Source organism: Odontesthes bonariensis, chromosome 16, assembly GCF_027942865.1.
Source record: "Odontesthes bonariensis isolate fOdoBon6 chromosome 16, fOdoBon6.hap1, whole genome shotgun sequence".
Taxonomy (NCBI): Eukaryota; Metazoa; Chordata; class Actinopteri; order Atheriniformes; family Atherinopsidae; genus Odontesthes; species Odontesthes bonariensis.
Genome location: NC_134521.1, coordinates 35326250 through 35339200, shown reverse-complemented (window position 1 = coordinate 35339200; position 12951 = coordinate 35326250). Strand labels below are relative to the sequence as shown.

General features: G+C 40.5%; 1 protein-coding gene across 1 annotated transcript in view; it reads right to left on the bottom strand.

Annotated features, from left to right (window-relative positions):
- Window positions 1–12951, bottom strand: part of LOC142401503 (uncharacterized) — a 30749-nt gene continuing 17798 nt past the window's right edge. The window contains exons 4-14 of the transcript XR_012773144.1: window positions 12340–12393; window positions 12083–12220; window positions 11567–11635; window positions 9438–11385; window positions 9271–9342; window positions 9054–9197; window positions 8870–8932; window positions 8670–8759; window positions 6935–7030; window positions 1939–6843; window positions 1–1783 (exon numbers count right to left, since the gene is read on the bottom strand). The gene's annotated coding sequence lies outside the window, so the exon portion shown is untranslated. The remainder of the gene's footprint in view (window positions 1784–1938; window positions 6844–6934; window positions 7031–8669; window positions 8760–8869; window positions 8933–9053; window positions 9198–9270; window positions 9343–9437; window positions 11386–11566; window positions 11636–12082; window positions 12221–12339; window positions 12394–12951) is intronic.

The following is a 12951-nucleotide window of genomic DNA, read 5'->3' as shown; positions in this document are numbered from 1 at the left end:
CTTAATCTTTTTATTCATCCGCTGCAGTTCAGCATACAAAGGTTGGAAGGAAGTGTAAATCCATACAATATTTTCAGGTACAACATCCATCACATGGTTACAATTTTGTAAAATAGTTTTAACAAAGAAAGATTTCCCACACCCACTTGGTCCTACAATCAGACATGAAAAGGGGGTCTTTAGTCTGGGGTCAAAATCTACCTCTGTGACATTTTTTTTTTCTGTTTCAACTTTCCTGTTTTTACCTCTTAACCAATCTTAATAACCGAAAGGGAGAGTTGTTCCGTCGGGAAAGAGACGTCTCTTGTCATACACCACTCGGAACTTTTTGAGGAATGCTGCGTTTTTTAAGACTATGCTACCTGGAAATCATGTCACACAATTTCTAGTGAAGAGTTTGCGAAATCATTAGTGAATTACTCCTCGTTTGTGTTTCGAAATGGTGTGCACTTGCATGGTACCGGGATGTTCAGCCAGCACAAGGAAAATACACGGAGTAAGTTTTCATAGATTACCCAAAGAGTTGGACTTGTGCAAAAAGCCAGGAACTTCTGGAACTGCTAGCAATGCTAAACGCATTTGCCTGGAGGTAAGGCTTTTTTTCTAACTCGACTCTAGCGGCTACTGAGAACACACACTGATATAGTCGTCTGCTGTAAAGCAGCACATCTCATATGATTTGGCTGTTTACAAAGTAAATATCTTGTATGTTTTGGTCGCTTGCTGTTCTAGTGTGTCTGCCTCGCTAACTCCACTCGTCAGCAAAGTTAGCAATGTAACGTTAGACACTTTGCTATGTAGATCTAAATAAGTTCGTTATTAGCGATGTAAATCCACCATGTTTTACTGTGTTAGTCTGACGTTATTCAAATGTTTTTAACGTTATTGAACGTATGACATTTCAGACTAAAACGACGTCGACGTCTGCTGCAGAGTTGTCCTCATCATCAGAAAACATTGAATCCCAGACAGCGCCAGACGTCAGCTGTACCTTAACCCATTCCTCGTGATACATTTTGTAATATTACTATGTCTTATATGTCCTAAATGTCTTTATGTCTTATATGGTCTTTTGACCTTATCCTTGCACTGCCTTACCTGTTTGCACTTCCATCGAGCACCTTACTGTATACTCAATCACAGGGTCAATACCTCTTTTTTTTAATAGTGTGGATAATGTTGTTTGTGTGTCTTTATGTTCATGACAATTCTTATTTTGTGAATTAAAAAACAAAATGTCACTCCTTCTCTCCTGTCTGCCTTCAACAAAGTTTAGAATAGCATCATAAACTTGGAAGGAGGTAACTGATTTGCAACAAACTTATAATGCAATGTATACTTGTAATGCTTCATAATTTATAGTAATTATAGGTAGGCTATGATCACAATTCTGTCGTTTTGTCATCTGAGGTAACAGTAGCTATATTGTTCCAGTTCTAAAATGTTAGTCGTTCAATAACTCGAATACACTTGGAGCAACATTAGGCTACTAAGAAAGAACCACAACAACGTACATTTGAACCATTTAATTAAATAACTATACAAACAATACAACTGTTGAATGAATATAAAACAAGGAAACTATAGCTTCTCCTGAGCGTCCTCCACTTCTTGGTGCCCGCAGTACTGGCCGTCTGGAGCTGGGTAGTTCTGGCGGATAGCCTGCACGACACAAGCAGGTAACACGACACAAGCAGGTAACACGACACGACGCCCTCTGCCCAATCTCTCTCCTTGCAGGACCCACTCAAGAAAGTGCCGGTAGGCTGTTGGACGAAATTGTCTAGACAAAACATTGATCACAAAGTGAGTGATGGCATTTGAGCCTAGCGTGCCACAGTAGCTTGCATAACTGCAAGCTATTTGTGCAATGAACATGCCACGTTAGCGTGTTAGCAAGAGTACTCCTTGACATAGTAACAAAGAAAACAAACTTACTTTACAGAAAGACGTCCATTTGGCCCTGTAGGCTTTGGCTGTCGTTTCCAGTTGACTTTAGGTATTCTAAAGTAGGTCTCCAGGACGCCACTATCCATATGGGGTGCGAAACTCGGGTGATCAACAACACACACGTCCGTGCCATCCTCCGATTTCGTCCAGAAGAAATTGGCACCGCTGGAATTCTCGGCAGCAGACAGACTCTTGTTCTGTGTCCATTGGCGCACAGTTAGAGCACAGGCACCACCAATTCGCCCCAGCTCGAGCCATATCTTCTTCTAAATCCCAGTCCTCCATATTGCATCTGTCTGAGTATTCGGTACCTTCGACCATGTTAGCTGCAGCTCTCAAAAGCACTGGCACTGATCTGTGATAGGTCTGTTAGCGCATTAGGTCCAACCCCCCTATGGGCGGTGTTGAAGGGTGGGAACTAGCGCTTGTAGTTTCAACAGAAATCCACCCCTCTTCCACTTCCTCCTACAATGAAACAAAATGACGATTTTTGCGTCATTGTAGGAGGAAGTGTAAAGAGGTGAATACGGATTTCTCCCGTCTCAGGGGGAAATGAGAGAGTGTTGCATGACCATTCAAAAGTATGACTGGGTTTCTAACAATGCAAAGCCTAATGCAAATGGTTGGAGTGTCCCTTTAAGAGAAATGCCTTTTTATCCCTTCTGATCGTGCGCTGAGGTGTCTCAATCACCCCGTCTCTGGAGTCGGCCAAGTAACCCTCCACCAACTCTTTGACGCTGTCAAAGTTGACCTTCTCGCTGCATTCATGCGTCTGAGTGATGCCTTTAACTCGCATCGAAACCTTTTTCTGGTTTTTGGTCTGGTAGGCGTAACTCTTGGGTCCGGCTGCAACAAACTCCTGGATTGTATCACCCCCCAGCTCGTCGGTCAAATCTCCCAGATAGTTTCTCAATTTCAGGGGGGTCTCACCCTGCTTCACCACATAGATCAGACTGTCTGTGTCTATGTAGAGAATTTTGTCCTGCATGAGTTCTAGACAGCTGTACAGTTTTAAACGTGCATAAGCGGTGGTAAATGCAGCAATGAATACGTTGTTCACCTTGTTGGGGGGAATTATACATCGTTTACTGTAGGTCCATTGCCACATGCATGTATCCGGGGTGAGAAAGTGGAAATAAGTGATCTTATATTTACCCGAGAACGCGTAGTTAAAAAATTCATTCGGGTCACTGATGATGACGGTCTGAGCCAGATCGTTCCTCTGCGCAAATTTCCCCCAAAAACTGTTCAGACAGAGTTTCGCCACCTGTCTTTTTGCAGGATTCACCTCTATTTTGTCGGCATCCAGCTGGATACCTTGATGGAGTTTGTAATCTCTGACATATCTCAACTTGCTCTCCTCATCACGTGCATCAGACGGGTAACCGGAAGCCTCCTGCTTACCCTTAAGGAATGTATGTATGTAACCTTGAAAGATTGTGCTACTGCTTCTGTCAAAGTGCCACATCTCGGTGATTTTAGCAATGCGGTAACCAAGCTTTAGCGCCTTGCTAAACTCCACACTCACCCACATTCCTGTTAGTGCCCTCTCCTCGTCACTGGCTGCACGCATCTGTCTGGTTATTTATTTCAGTACAAGTGCGACAGAGAGTGAACAATAGTTTACCGTGAGATGACCTGTAAGGTAAAACAGGGAAAAACAGACCACGCGGGGGGTAAACGACGGCTCTAATGAGACCAAAGTAGCTGTCAGGGTCATCAAAATCTTTGCAGATAATCGTAGGATGACCAAGAGGGTAGGGAAAGCTGCAGTTCACATAAGGGTACAGAGATGTGAAGTCGCCCCTGCAGTGTATCTCAACCTGAGCGCACAGGTCCGACCACCGTACAGAGCCTGTCGGGGAGTAAGAGGTTCGGGGGCGTTAAATTTCCTGAGAAATTCAATCACCTCCGGGTGAGATTTCTTCAACTCAGTCCATTCATGCCCCCACATGACATGCAAACGAAGACCGTACACTGACTGAAGCACCCGTTCTCTCTCAACGGTTGCAGCGTGGAACTGTTCAAATGATGCATTCCTCACTGGACAAATGTCCTGAGGCTGAAAGCAGATGGGGCAGCCGTGAAAGACGCAACCGTAAAACTCAAAAACGTGCCCCACACCCTCAATTTCAGAATAACTATCTACATGATAAGGCCCGATTTTCCTTTCCCCAGTGTGTTCCAGCCACTGGATGGCTGCATGAGAGAATGTTTTACACTGATGTCGGTAATCAACGGGTGAAGGTATAGCCAGGGTTTTAGGCTCGAGAAAATTGCAAATAAACACCTTCATACATGCCGACGCAATAGTGATGCATTTGAAGGGGTCCACACGTGTCTCGCTGAAAAACTGTTCCCTGAATTTAACGCAGCCTCTGTAAAGTATGTCAACATCATTTTCACAGTAATGAAGAGCTTCTTTTTCAAAGTTAAAGATAGCACTGCTTGCTTCTCCGTACCAGCTGTAAAACTCTTCCTGTTCGCGGGGGTTCATGAGTTCCACAGAGTAGTAACTCGGTGAAGGAAAGGGTCCCACATAATTCAAATTCTGCACTGAAGAGAATCTGTGGGGAAAGAAACCCTTGCTGTGATCACTAAAACCTAGTGCTTTTGGCATCGCACTCAGTTTCATACTCAGGAAGGACAGACTATCGATGAATTTCAAACCATAATCCCTGTCTGTAAAACAGAGAATTTTGCTCCCCTGCGTAATGAGAAAGGGCTTATTCCCTAGCTGCACCATAACGTTGAGGATGAGATAGCTATTATATCCTCGGGCATTGTGTGCTATGAACGTATACCCCTTGTATTGAGGCTTCCTGAAATGGAGGAGAAATTGCTGTACACAGTCTAAACCATAAGCATACCATTTATCGACTTTCAGCGTTTTTGTACAGATCAGAAAGGGGACGTGTACATCATTCTGACCAACTAAGCACTCGAAATCATAAAAGATCAGTTTCTCACCAAGTTGTTTGTCAGCGACGCCTGGTTGAATGTAGCACTGATGTTCGCCGAGAGTACCTGCGGAACCGTGAGCTAGCTTCTCACCACAGACTGTGCATTTTAACCCTTCACAGACATGTGGAGTTTTCTCTTTAGTCATTGCAACTTTATAAAACCTCTTACATGTTGGACAAAGTTTAATCAGATCACAATCACTCGCATGCATTCCGGCACGGGGTCTCTCCCGGGGTTCTTTGTGTCTGGTGAAGCATAATGAATTTCGACAGGTTCTATTACAGGTTCTATTACAATCACCACATAATACAGGGTTGAACTCCTGGCTTGTACAAGACCTGTCGTAACAGGTCGAGCAGTAACCAGAGCAATAATGTAAGTGTGGCTTGTTGTAACCGCTGTAGCAATAATCACAGACATGTCTTGACCCGATAAATCCTTTGAGATTTTTTATTCCGTAGTAATGATTCTGGAGTAACAACAGAAAGAGAGGCCTCGATCGATCTCTGAAATCTCAAATTTACACAGAGCTCGCTCCCCTGAGGCTCTGTGAAACACCACAATTTTTCTCTGTAGGATGTTTTCAAATTTTCCTACATCGCTGAAAGACACAGGTGTCTGATCAGTAAGACCCGCGAGATGATGCCATTCTACTCCTTGTGCTAAGGCCTGATTATCAGTAAAGTTTGGATCTGAGAGGTGAGCGAGACTGATGGCAAAGCAGAGCTGATTGTCACAGTTATCTGTAATGTACAGGTGACGTTTTTTCTTTTGGATCAATTCACAGTCTAAGGTTTTTACAGCCTTACGTTTTCCACCCCCTGAGGGGTTTTTTACCACCTGAAGGATTAACTCCAAGTTGGTATCTGAAGGTATTTCTACGTTAGATTGAGTTAAGTCATCAAAAAAGTCTAGAAATGCATCCAGAATTACATTATCCTCAGCAGTGACGTTAACAACGGTGTGCTGAGAGAAATTTTCACCGACTAACTCCAGCTGGACAATATCATTACATCTGGCCTGTGATCGTGCTGTTTCAGCCAGTTCAACAAGCACGCTCATGACTGCTACGGAGAAGGTTGTGATATCAGGCACAGTACCGGGACTTGGTCGCGGTATTGTGAGGGAGCGCCTTGTTTCAAAAGTGTTGAAACGTTCCCGTACAATTGACGGAGGTGTATCTCTCTGAATTTGATCAGCGTTGTCTACAATCTCCTGATTCAAACCCCCTCCATGCTGCTGCTGCTGCTGCTGCGAACTCTGTTCTGATGCACCTGACGAGGTTGGAGAAGCGTGATCTCTCGAGATACTATCTGGAGACTCGTTTGATAGTGATGATGAGGTCACAGGAGAAGGACTTTGCGGGGACTCGTTTGATAGTGATGATGAGGTCACAGGAGCAGGACTTTGCGGGGGTATGTCTTCTGAATCTGACTCTGACTCTGACTCTGACTGAATGGTGAGAGACAACAGTCTATTTAAATGAAGGACTGCTTGTTCTAATTCGCGTAAGAAAGCGGCTTGATTATTTTCAACAATTTCATCTTCTTGCTCACTGTCAAACCTAGCACGATTTATATTACGGAGTGCAATGATAAGCTCTCTAAAGTAATCTGATGGATGAACCGCTATGGGGATGTTTTGCAGGTCGATTACAGCGTTTAATATTTCATCTGGGATAACTCGAACTGTTCGATTATCCATGTTTACACAGAATTAAGAATGGTCTGGGGTAACAGTGAGAAACAGTTTGTTAACGTTTAGAAATAACCTTCATGTCACGGTTAATTTTCTGTAGCAGTATCAGACTTGTTCCGAGGAATGTGTGCATTCTTGCTTTCTCCCGATATATTGCAGCGTGTTGTTTTCTTCTTCTCTCCCTTGAAGCTTGGATTTTAGGCCTTATACGGTCCAAGCACAGCCTCATTTCTGTGACAGAATGACAGATAAACAGTATTTTTTAAAATGTAACAGGTTCCGTATATTAGGTTGTAAGTAAAAGCAAAGAGAGAATTTATACCTCCCATTAGGTCACTAATAACTGCAGCTCTTGAGCGTACTCTGTTGCGACGCTGATTTACCAGCACAGACTTGACAGGAGCTACAGCTTCAAATTCTGTGAAATAGAATGATACATTGTTTAATAACAGAAATGTAATTATTTATTCTTAATAATAATTAATATAATTTTATAATGAATAATTTAATATATATATATATATAAATGTTTAAATGTATGTCATTTGGAGTATGTATAGACATTACCGGTTAATACTCATAAATGATCAGAGCACACAGTTCATATATGAGTGGCTCTCGTCAGACAGCCTGCTTTTTTTAACCCCCAACCTCATTCATCTCTCCTCCTCAGCTCTCTCTCTCTCTCTCTCTCTCTCTCTCTCTCTCTCTCTCTCTCTCTCTCTCTCTCTCTCTTTTATGTATTGGCATCGTAGTATGATGATCATACTGATGCGGTACGCATACACACACACACACACACACATACGTGTTTTCGTGAAATATAAGGACGCAACAAAAAAAATGGGACAAATGGGTACGTGCCTTTCCAAAGGTTCTAGAGGCATCAGAATCAAACAGTGTCCAACCCATGCTTCCAGGAAAACATTCATCTATTGAGATTTCAGCTAGAGCCTAGTTTTGGTCAAATCTGATTTTTATGTGACTTATGGGGACATTGTCTGGTTTATGTGACTTATGAGGGCTAAAACCTCTCACACAGTTTTTTCATGTCTAAGTGAATTGTGAGACCCAGAGATACACACAATATTTTCCAGTATATGTGACTTATGAAGACCAGATAACTACAGTGTCTGTTTGCAACATGGCCTGTTTGAAATATATCCATAGTAACCATAGGTGTGTATTCATCACACTCAGTCAAGTAACATTTGAAATAAATCAGATATTACAATACAGTAAAACTCAGCTGTTCAGAGACTTAAAAGTGACAGTCGAAGAATGTGGTAAGTCTATTGTTTAAACCTTAAACTACTGCATTTATGAATTTTGTAGATGGCATTCATGTGGAAAGAGGGAAAAAACAGCACTGAATTTCTTGATTTATTTCCTTTTTTTTTTTAATTGCTGGCAACAAATCTAAACTCAAACAAGGTTTCATTGTGCTATTTAGAAAAACAAATTATATATACATATATAAAGCTTCCACTGAAATGAAACTGAACAGCATGTTTCCATGGAATTGGTTGAAAAAAAATAAATAAAAAAATAAAAAAATAAAGCTTCCACTGTCAATGAAACTGAACAGCATGTTTACATGGAATTGGTTGAAAATAAAATTATATATATATATATTTATAAACCATATTAAAACATCTGGCCAACAACAAAGTGATGTTGAGGATTTAGGTGATAACTGTAACAGTTCCTTCACACATCATTATTTTGTTTAAGGCTAAGAACATACTCTGAATTTATCTTAAACACTTTTCAGAAAGAAATTAAAGCAGGTGCTGTAAATAAAATCGTTGGAGAGAGAATTTTTTTTTGAAAAATAAAACTCAAATGACAGAACGAACAAAAAGCAGAGAATTAAAATAAAATCTATCACTGATAAAATTGCACCTGAGTCAGGTTTAGGATTTTATAGTTCTATTTATTCATCCTCCTTTTTAATTTTACGATTCTGTTGTGAATGTAGTATTTGATTCCAGCCCAGTCTCTGTCTTTTAGAGCTACTGGTTCTGCCTGGAGGCAGGCATCACAGTCCCTTTTACCTGGTACTTTGCAGCTTGTTATGAAATGTAACATGTGCCGTTCGACAGCCTTCACTTCATCATCCCTCCACTTGCTTCTCACCTTCCCAGCTGTCATGCATGCAAACAAAATAAAATGTCTTTACTCCAGACTAATAATGAAAAATGTTTAACATAAGACATTTTATACAGAAATGTGAATATAAAAATTTTCTTTTTACCTTGCTTTTTATTGGAGCACTTCAAAGATGTATCCACGTTAATTGCTGTGTCCTGCTGTGAATCTGAAAAAATGGAGTACATATCAAAATAAATACACATTTCTTTAAAAATACTATTTTCATAACACATTCCCTTACTTTATTCAATACATTCACCATATTTGGGTACATTTCAGATTTTCACCTGCTGGTTCAGTGCTGACAATGCTTTCTGTCTCTGTGCCCTCCAAGTGGTCCAACATGACTGAATCTGAAGTGGCCTCCATGTTCCTCAATGTGGTTGAGTCAGGTGGGTGCTTTGGATCCCCAGAAGTCTCAGTTCTTGAACCTTGGAAAAGTAATAATGAAGTCAAGAATCTATAAAGCATGTCTAATCTCAGAACTTTGATATTAAAACATACTGAACAAGCTCTGCTGATGTAGGTCAGCAATGGTTTCTTCATCAGAATCATTGTCAGTCATGGCAACCATATCTGATTGGGTAAAAATAGGACAAAGTATTAAAAATAAAGGCCAAACACACGTTATATATGAATCTTTGTAACTGATGTTTGATACAAAATTTTACCATCAGGATGTACATCAATGTCATCCAGTCCTTTCCCCTGCAGGTCAGACAGTTTCCCTTTTTCCATTGCTATCAAGAGTTTGCTAACTTTTGCCAGCTGTATGGTACTCTCTGGAAGTCGGTAGAACTCTCGGTGGATCCGGACATCATGTTCAAGAAAGGTAGCAAGTTGATCCATTTCATTTTCTTTTAGATTTAGTACTGTGGATAAAGTGGCAACTTGCTTTCGCAATCTTGTTGACGTAAGTGCCTCTGGGTTCTTTGCACCACATTGCTTTGCATACTTGCGAAGAGAGTCAGAGCCTCTGTAATGGGAGAGTGCATCTGGACGTGCAAATAAGTACACATTCTCTGTGGGGACTTGACACTTACTCCTGTTTTCCATGAGGAGGTTCATTGCTGTGACCATGTCAGGTGTGAGAAGCACAGGCACCATTCTTGACCTTTTACCACGAATCTCAACTCTATCAAAGTACTTGGCAAGTTTCCTCTCCAACTCATTGAGGCACATCATAATGTCGGGATTCAGCTCTTTGCGATTCCGGGATGTAAAAGACTGGACCTCCATTTTTTAAACTTCCCCCTGCCGTTTTCTGTTAAATAGTACTACCTGTGTCAAAGTTACTTTAGCAAGATTTCCAAAGTTTGTGTTGTTAGGTTTTTCCTCCACATCCTTCATGCATTTAGCACACTCAGCAGCAAGAAACTGGTGCAGCAGTGACACATCCTATGTAAATGGCAAAAGCTGGGGTTTATTCCATTTGGCTTGTTGAAGCGTGCCCAATGCAGCAGCTGAAATTGACTCTGCCCATTTTTTCTAATACAGAGTGGCAAATTGCTTGGCTGACTCAGCAACATCGCAGCGATGTGCAATGATAGCAGTGCACTGCACAATTCCTGCAAGTTTGGCTAAACTGTGCCCCAATTTTAGAGCCAAAGATGGGACTTTATACGAGTTGCTTTCCAAGTCATAACCAGCAACAGCTCTGACTGCTTGTATCACTTGAGGAAAGTTACTGGGTATAACAAGGTCTTCTGTGCTCTTCAAAGGTGTTTTAGCTCTAGCTTCTATCAACAGCCTTGCTATCTCTCTCATTTTCTGGCGAATATAATCATTCCTTCTTTCATGTGGTTTCCTGCAATTGTACAGTGACTCACCAAGGCGAAGAATGTCTCTTTCACTTCTTACAACCAAGGAAATGTCATCCTGGTTCATTTCACAAGCAATCTTCCAAACAGTTTCATGAACTTGATCGGGTTTTGGCAAGTCAAGTTGTATCCGCTTTCGTCCAGTGGGAGAGTCTCCTTCAACAGGCTTCTGGGGGCACCTTCTCGCATGTCTCCAAAGGCTTTCTCTTGCATATAGTCCTTGACAAAATTTGCAGTGACGGTAATCATCAGATTGTTTTTCTTTAGTGGGTCTTCGACAAGCAACAAATGCTCCAGCACCTTGGACTGCCACAGAAGCATTATGTTGAAAGTTTCCCCTCTTTTTAAGACACCGTAACAGCTCTCTTCTTTTGTGGGATCCTTTAGCAAAACTGAAAGCCATTGCTACATCAGGCTGGTTACTGTGTGCGCTTTCGAGGTGTCTTGCCAATTTAGAAATGTTTTTTTTGCAATACAGACAATATTGCTTTTTGTTGTACTTGCTCTTCCTTCCTCTTTTTGGCAATGCTGTGACTTTTATGGCACTGTTATTGTGCAACATGCCCTCTGTTGAATCGGCGCTGCAACTTATCACTGAAGAACTATGAGAACCAGTGATTTCCACACTGTGTGCTGTAGCCATCACCAATGAAATGTCATCTAACAGTTTTTTGGGAGAATTGTCTGTCACTCTCAGTTGCTTACTATGAACACTTGTGTCTGAAGAGTTGCCACATGAGTCTGGAACATAGTCGACATCTTCATAATCTGTGTTATCTGAAAACTCGGAATCAGATATCTGAGGATAGGAAAAAAAAAAAGTTATTGAAGAGCTCCAGTATCATGTTCCCTGAAGAGCCATAAAAAGGTGCTTAAGTGACTTTTGAAAGTGATAAATAATTTAAAACATAAAACTAGAAATAACACTTGATTTTCTTAATGCATTTTTTGTTTCTCTATTTGACAACTGTCATAATTACCTGGTCATTAAAGCTTGAATAGTCTCCATCATGACTTCCATCATCATCTTCATCTGCAGCATGTCCAACCTTTTAAAACCCATCATTAATAATTAAGATTTATTGAATAGAGGTTTCAGCTCAGTTACATTAGGTTTTAAATTATGAAATAATACTCCTAACACTGAGACAAGCTGCTTCACTTATTACGACTATTGGGACAGAAGTCTCTACAGCACAACACTTCTCAGTGCACAATATGATATTTTGGACTGGAAGTTATATAGGAGAACAACACATAACACCTTGTGTTATGGCTCACCTACCACATAAAATTAAAATTAAATAAATAAGGAGAAAAAAAATCTGTGCCAACTGTTCTTCAATTATGTGTATAAAGTAGAAACAATGAGTAAATGAGAAAAATTCACCTATTTTTGTAAGCCTCTGAATATTCTAAAACTCTAAAATGAACATCCTGAACATAATTCATTGCTTATAATGAAAATGTGTTTCTGCTTGTATTTAAATACTCACAGAATCATTCATTCTGGTGGATAGACTCAAAGTTCTCTGCCTTTCTCTCTTTAATATCTTCAGCTTAGCATAATCATAACGTTCCTCACACTGATCATGATGTCTCTTTAGATTTTGGAGACGGTTTATTGCTCTAAGCTGTAACAAAAATAAAAATAAAAACAAGAATCAAAAGTTAACTCTGTATTATTCTCACACAGTAAATGACCCAGTGAAATAACATGAAATATTTAAAAAAAAGAATGTAGCCGTCTCACCTGTTTTCCAGTTACTGTCCCATGAAAAGGCACAGAACCAGAGGTCTGGCTGACCTAAAAAGACAAAAATTTGATTGAAAATTTTAACCAAGGTAATCTAAAACAAGTTATGTTATAAACAAAAACATGTAGAACTACAAAAGATATAAAATTGAATGATAGATTGTTATGAACGAGGGGCGAGGCTCATTATACTAGACCTAATACGACCTCAGATGTTGTCTAGGTAGATATAACAAATAATGCACTGGGGTGAATGAAACGGAAGACAAAATGTAGCAAAAATAAAGGATTGCATTGATAAAGTGTGGCTTGAGCTTCCTGAAAGAACAAACAGGTAACCTAACCCCAACACCTCTACTCCTTAAAACTAGCCTAAAATTAGCACCCAAAATACTCCTAGAACATAACTTAAATCACTCAACCAAACAGAGGTCTCTTCTGAACAAAATGAGCAATCACCAACAAGTTCTTCTCTCCCTAGGAGGAGCAGAACAGCCACCCTCCTCTCAAGAGGAGTAAACAGAAAATAATAATAATAATAGTAATCACCTTCCTTCTCAAAGAAAAAACACCAAGCACAATACACACACACTCCTTCGTGGTCACCAA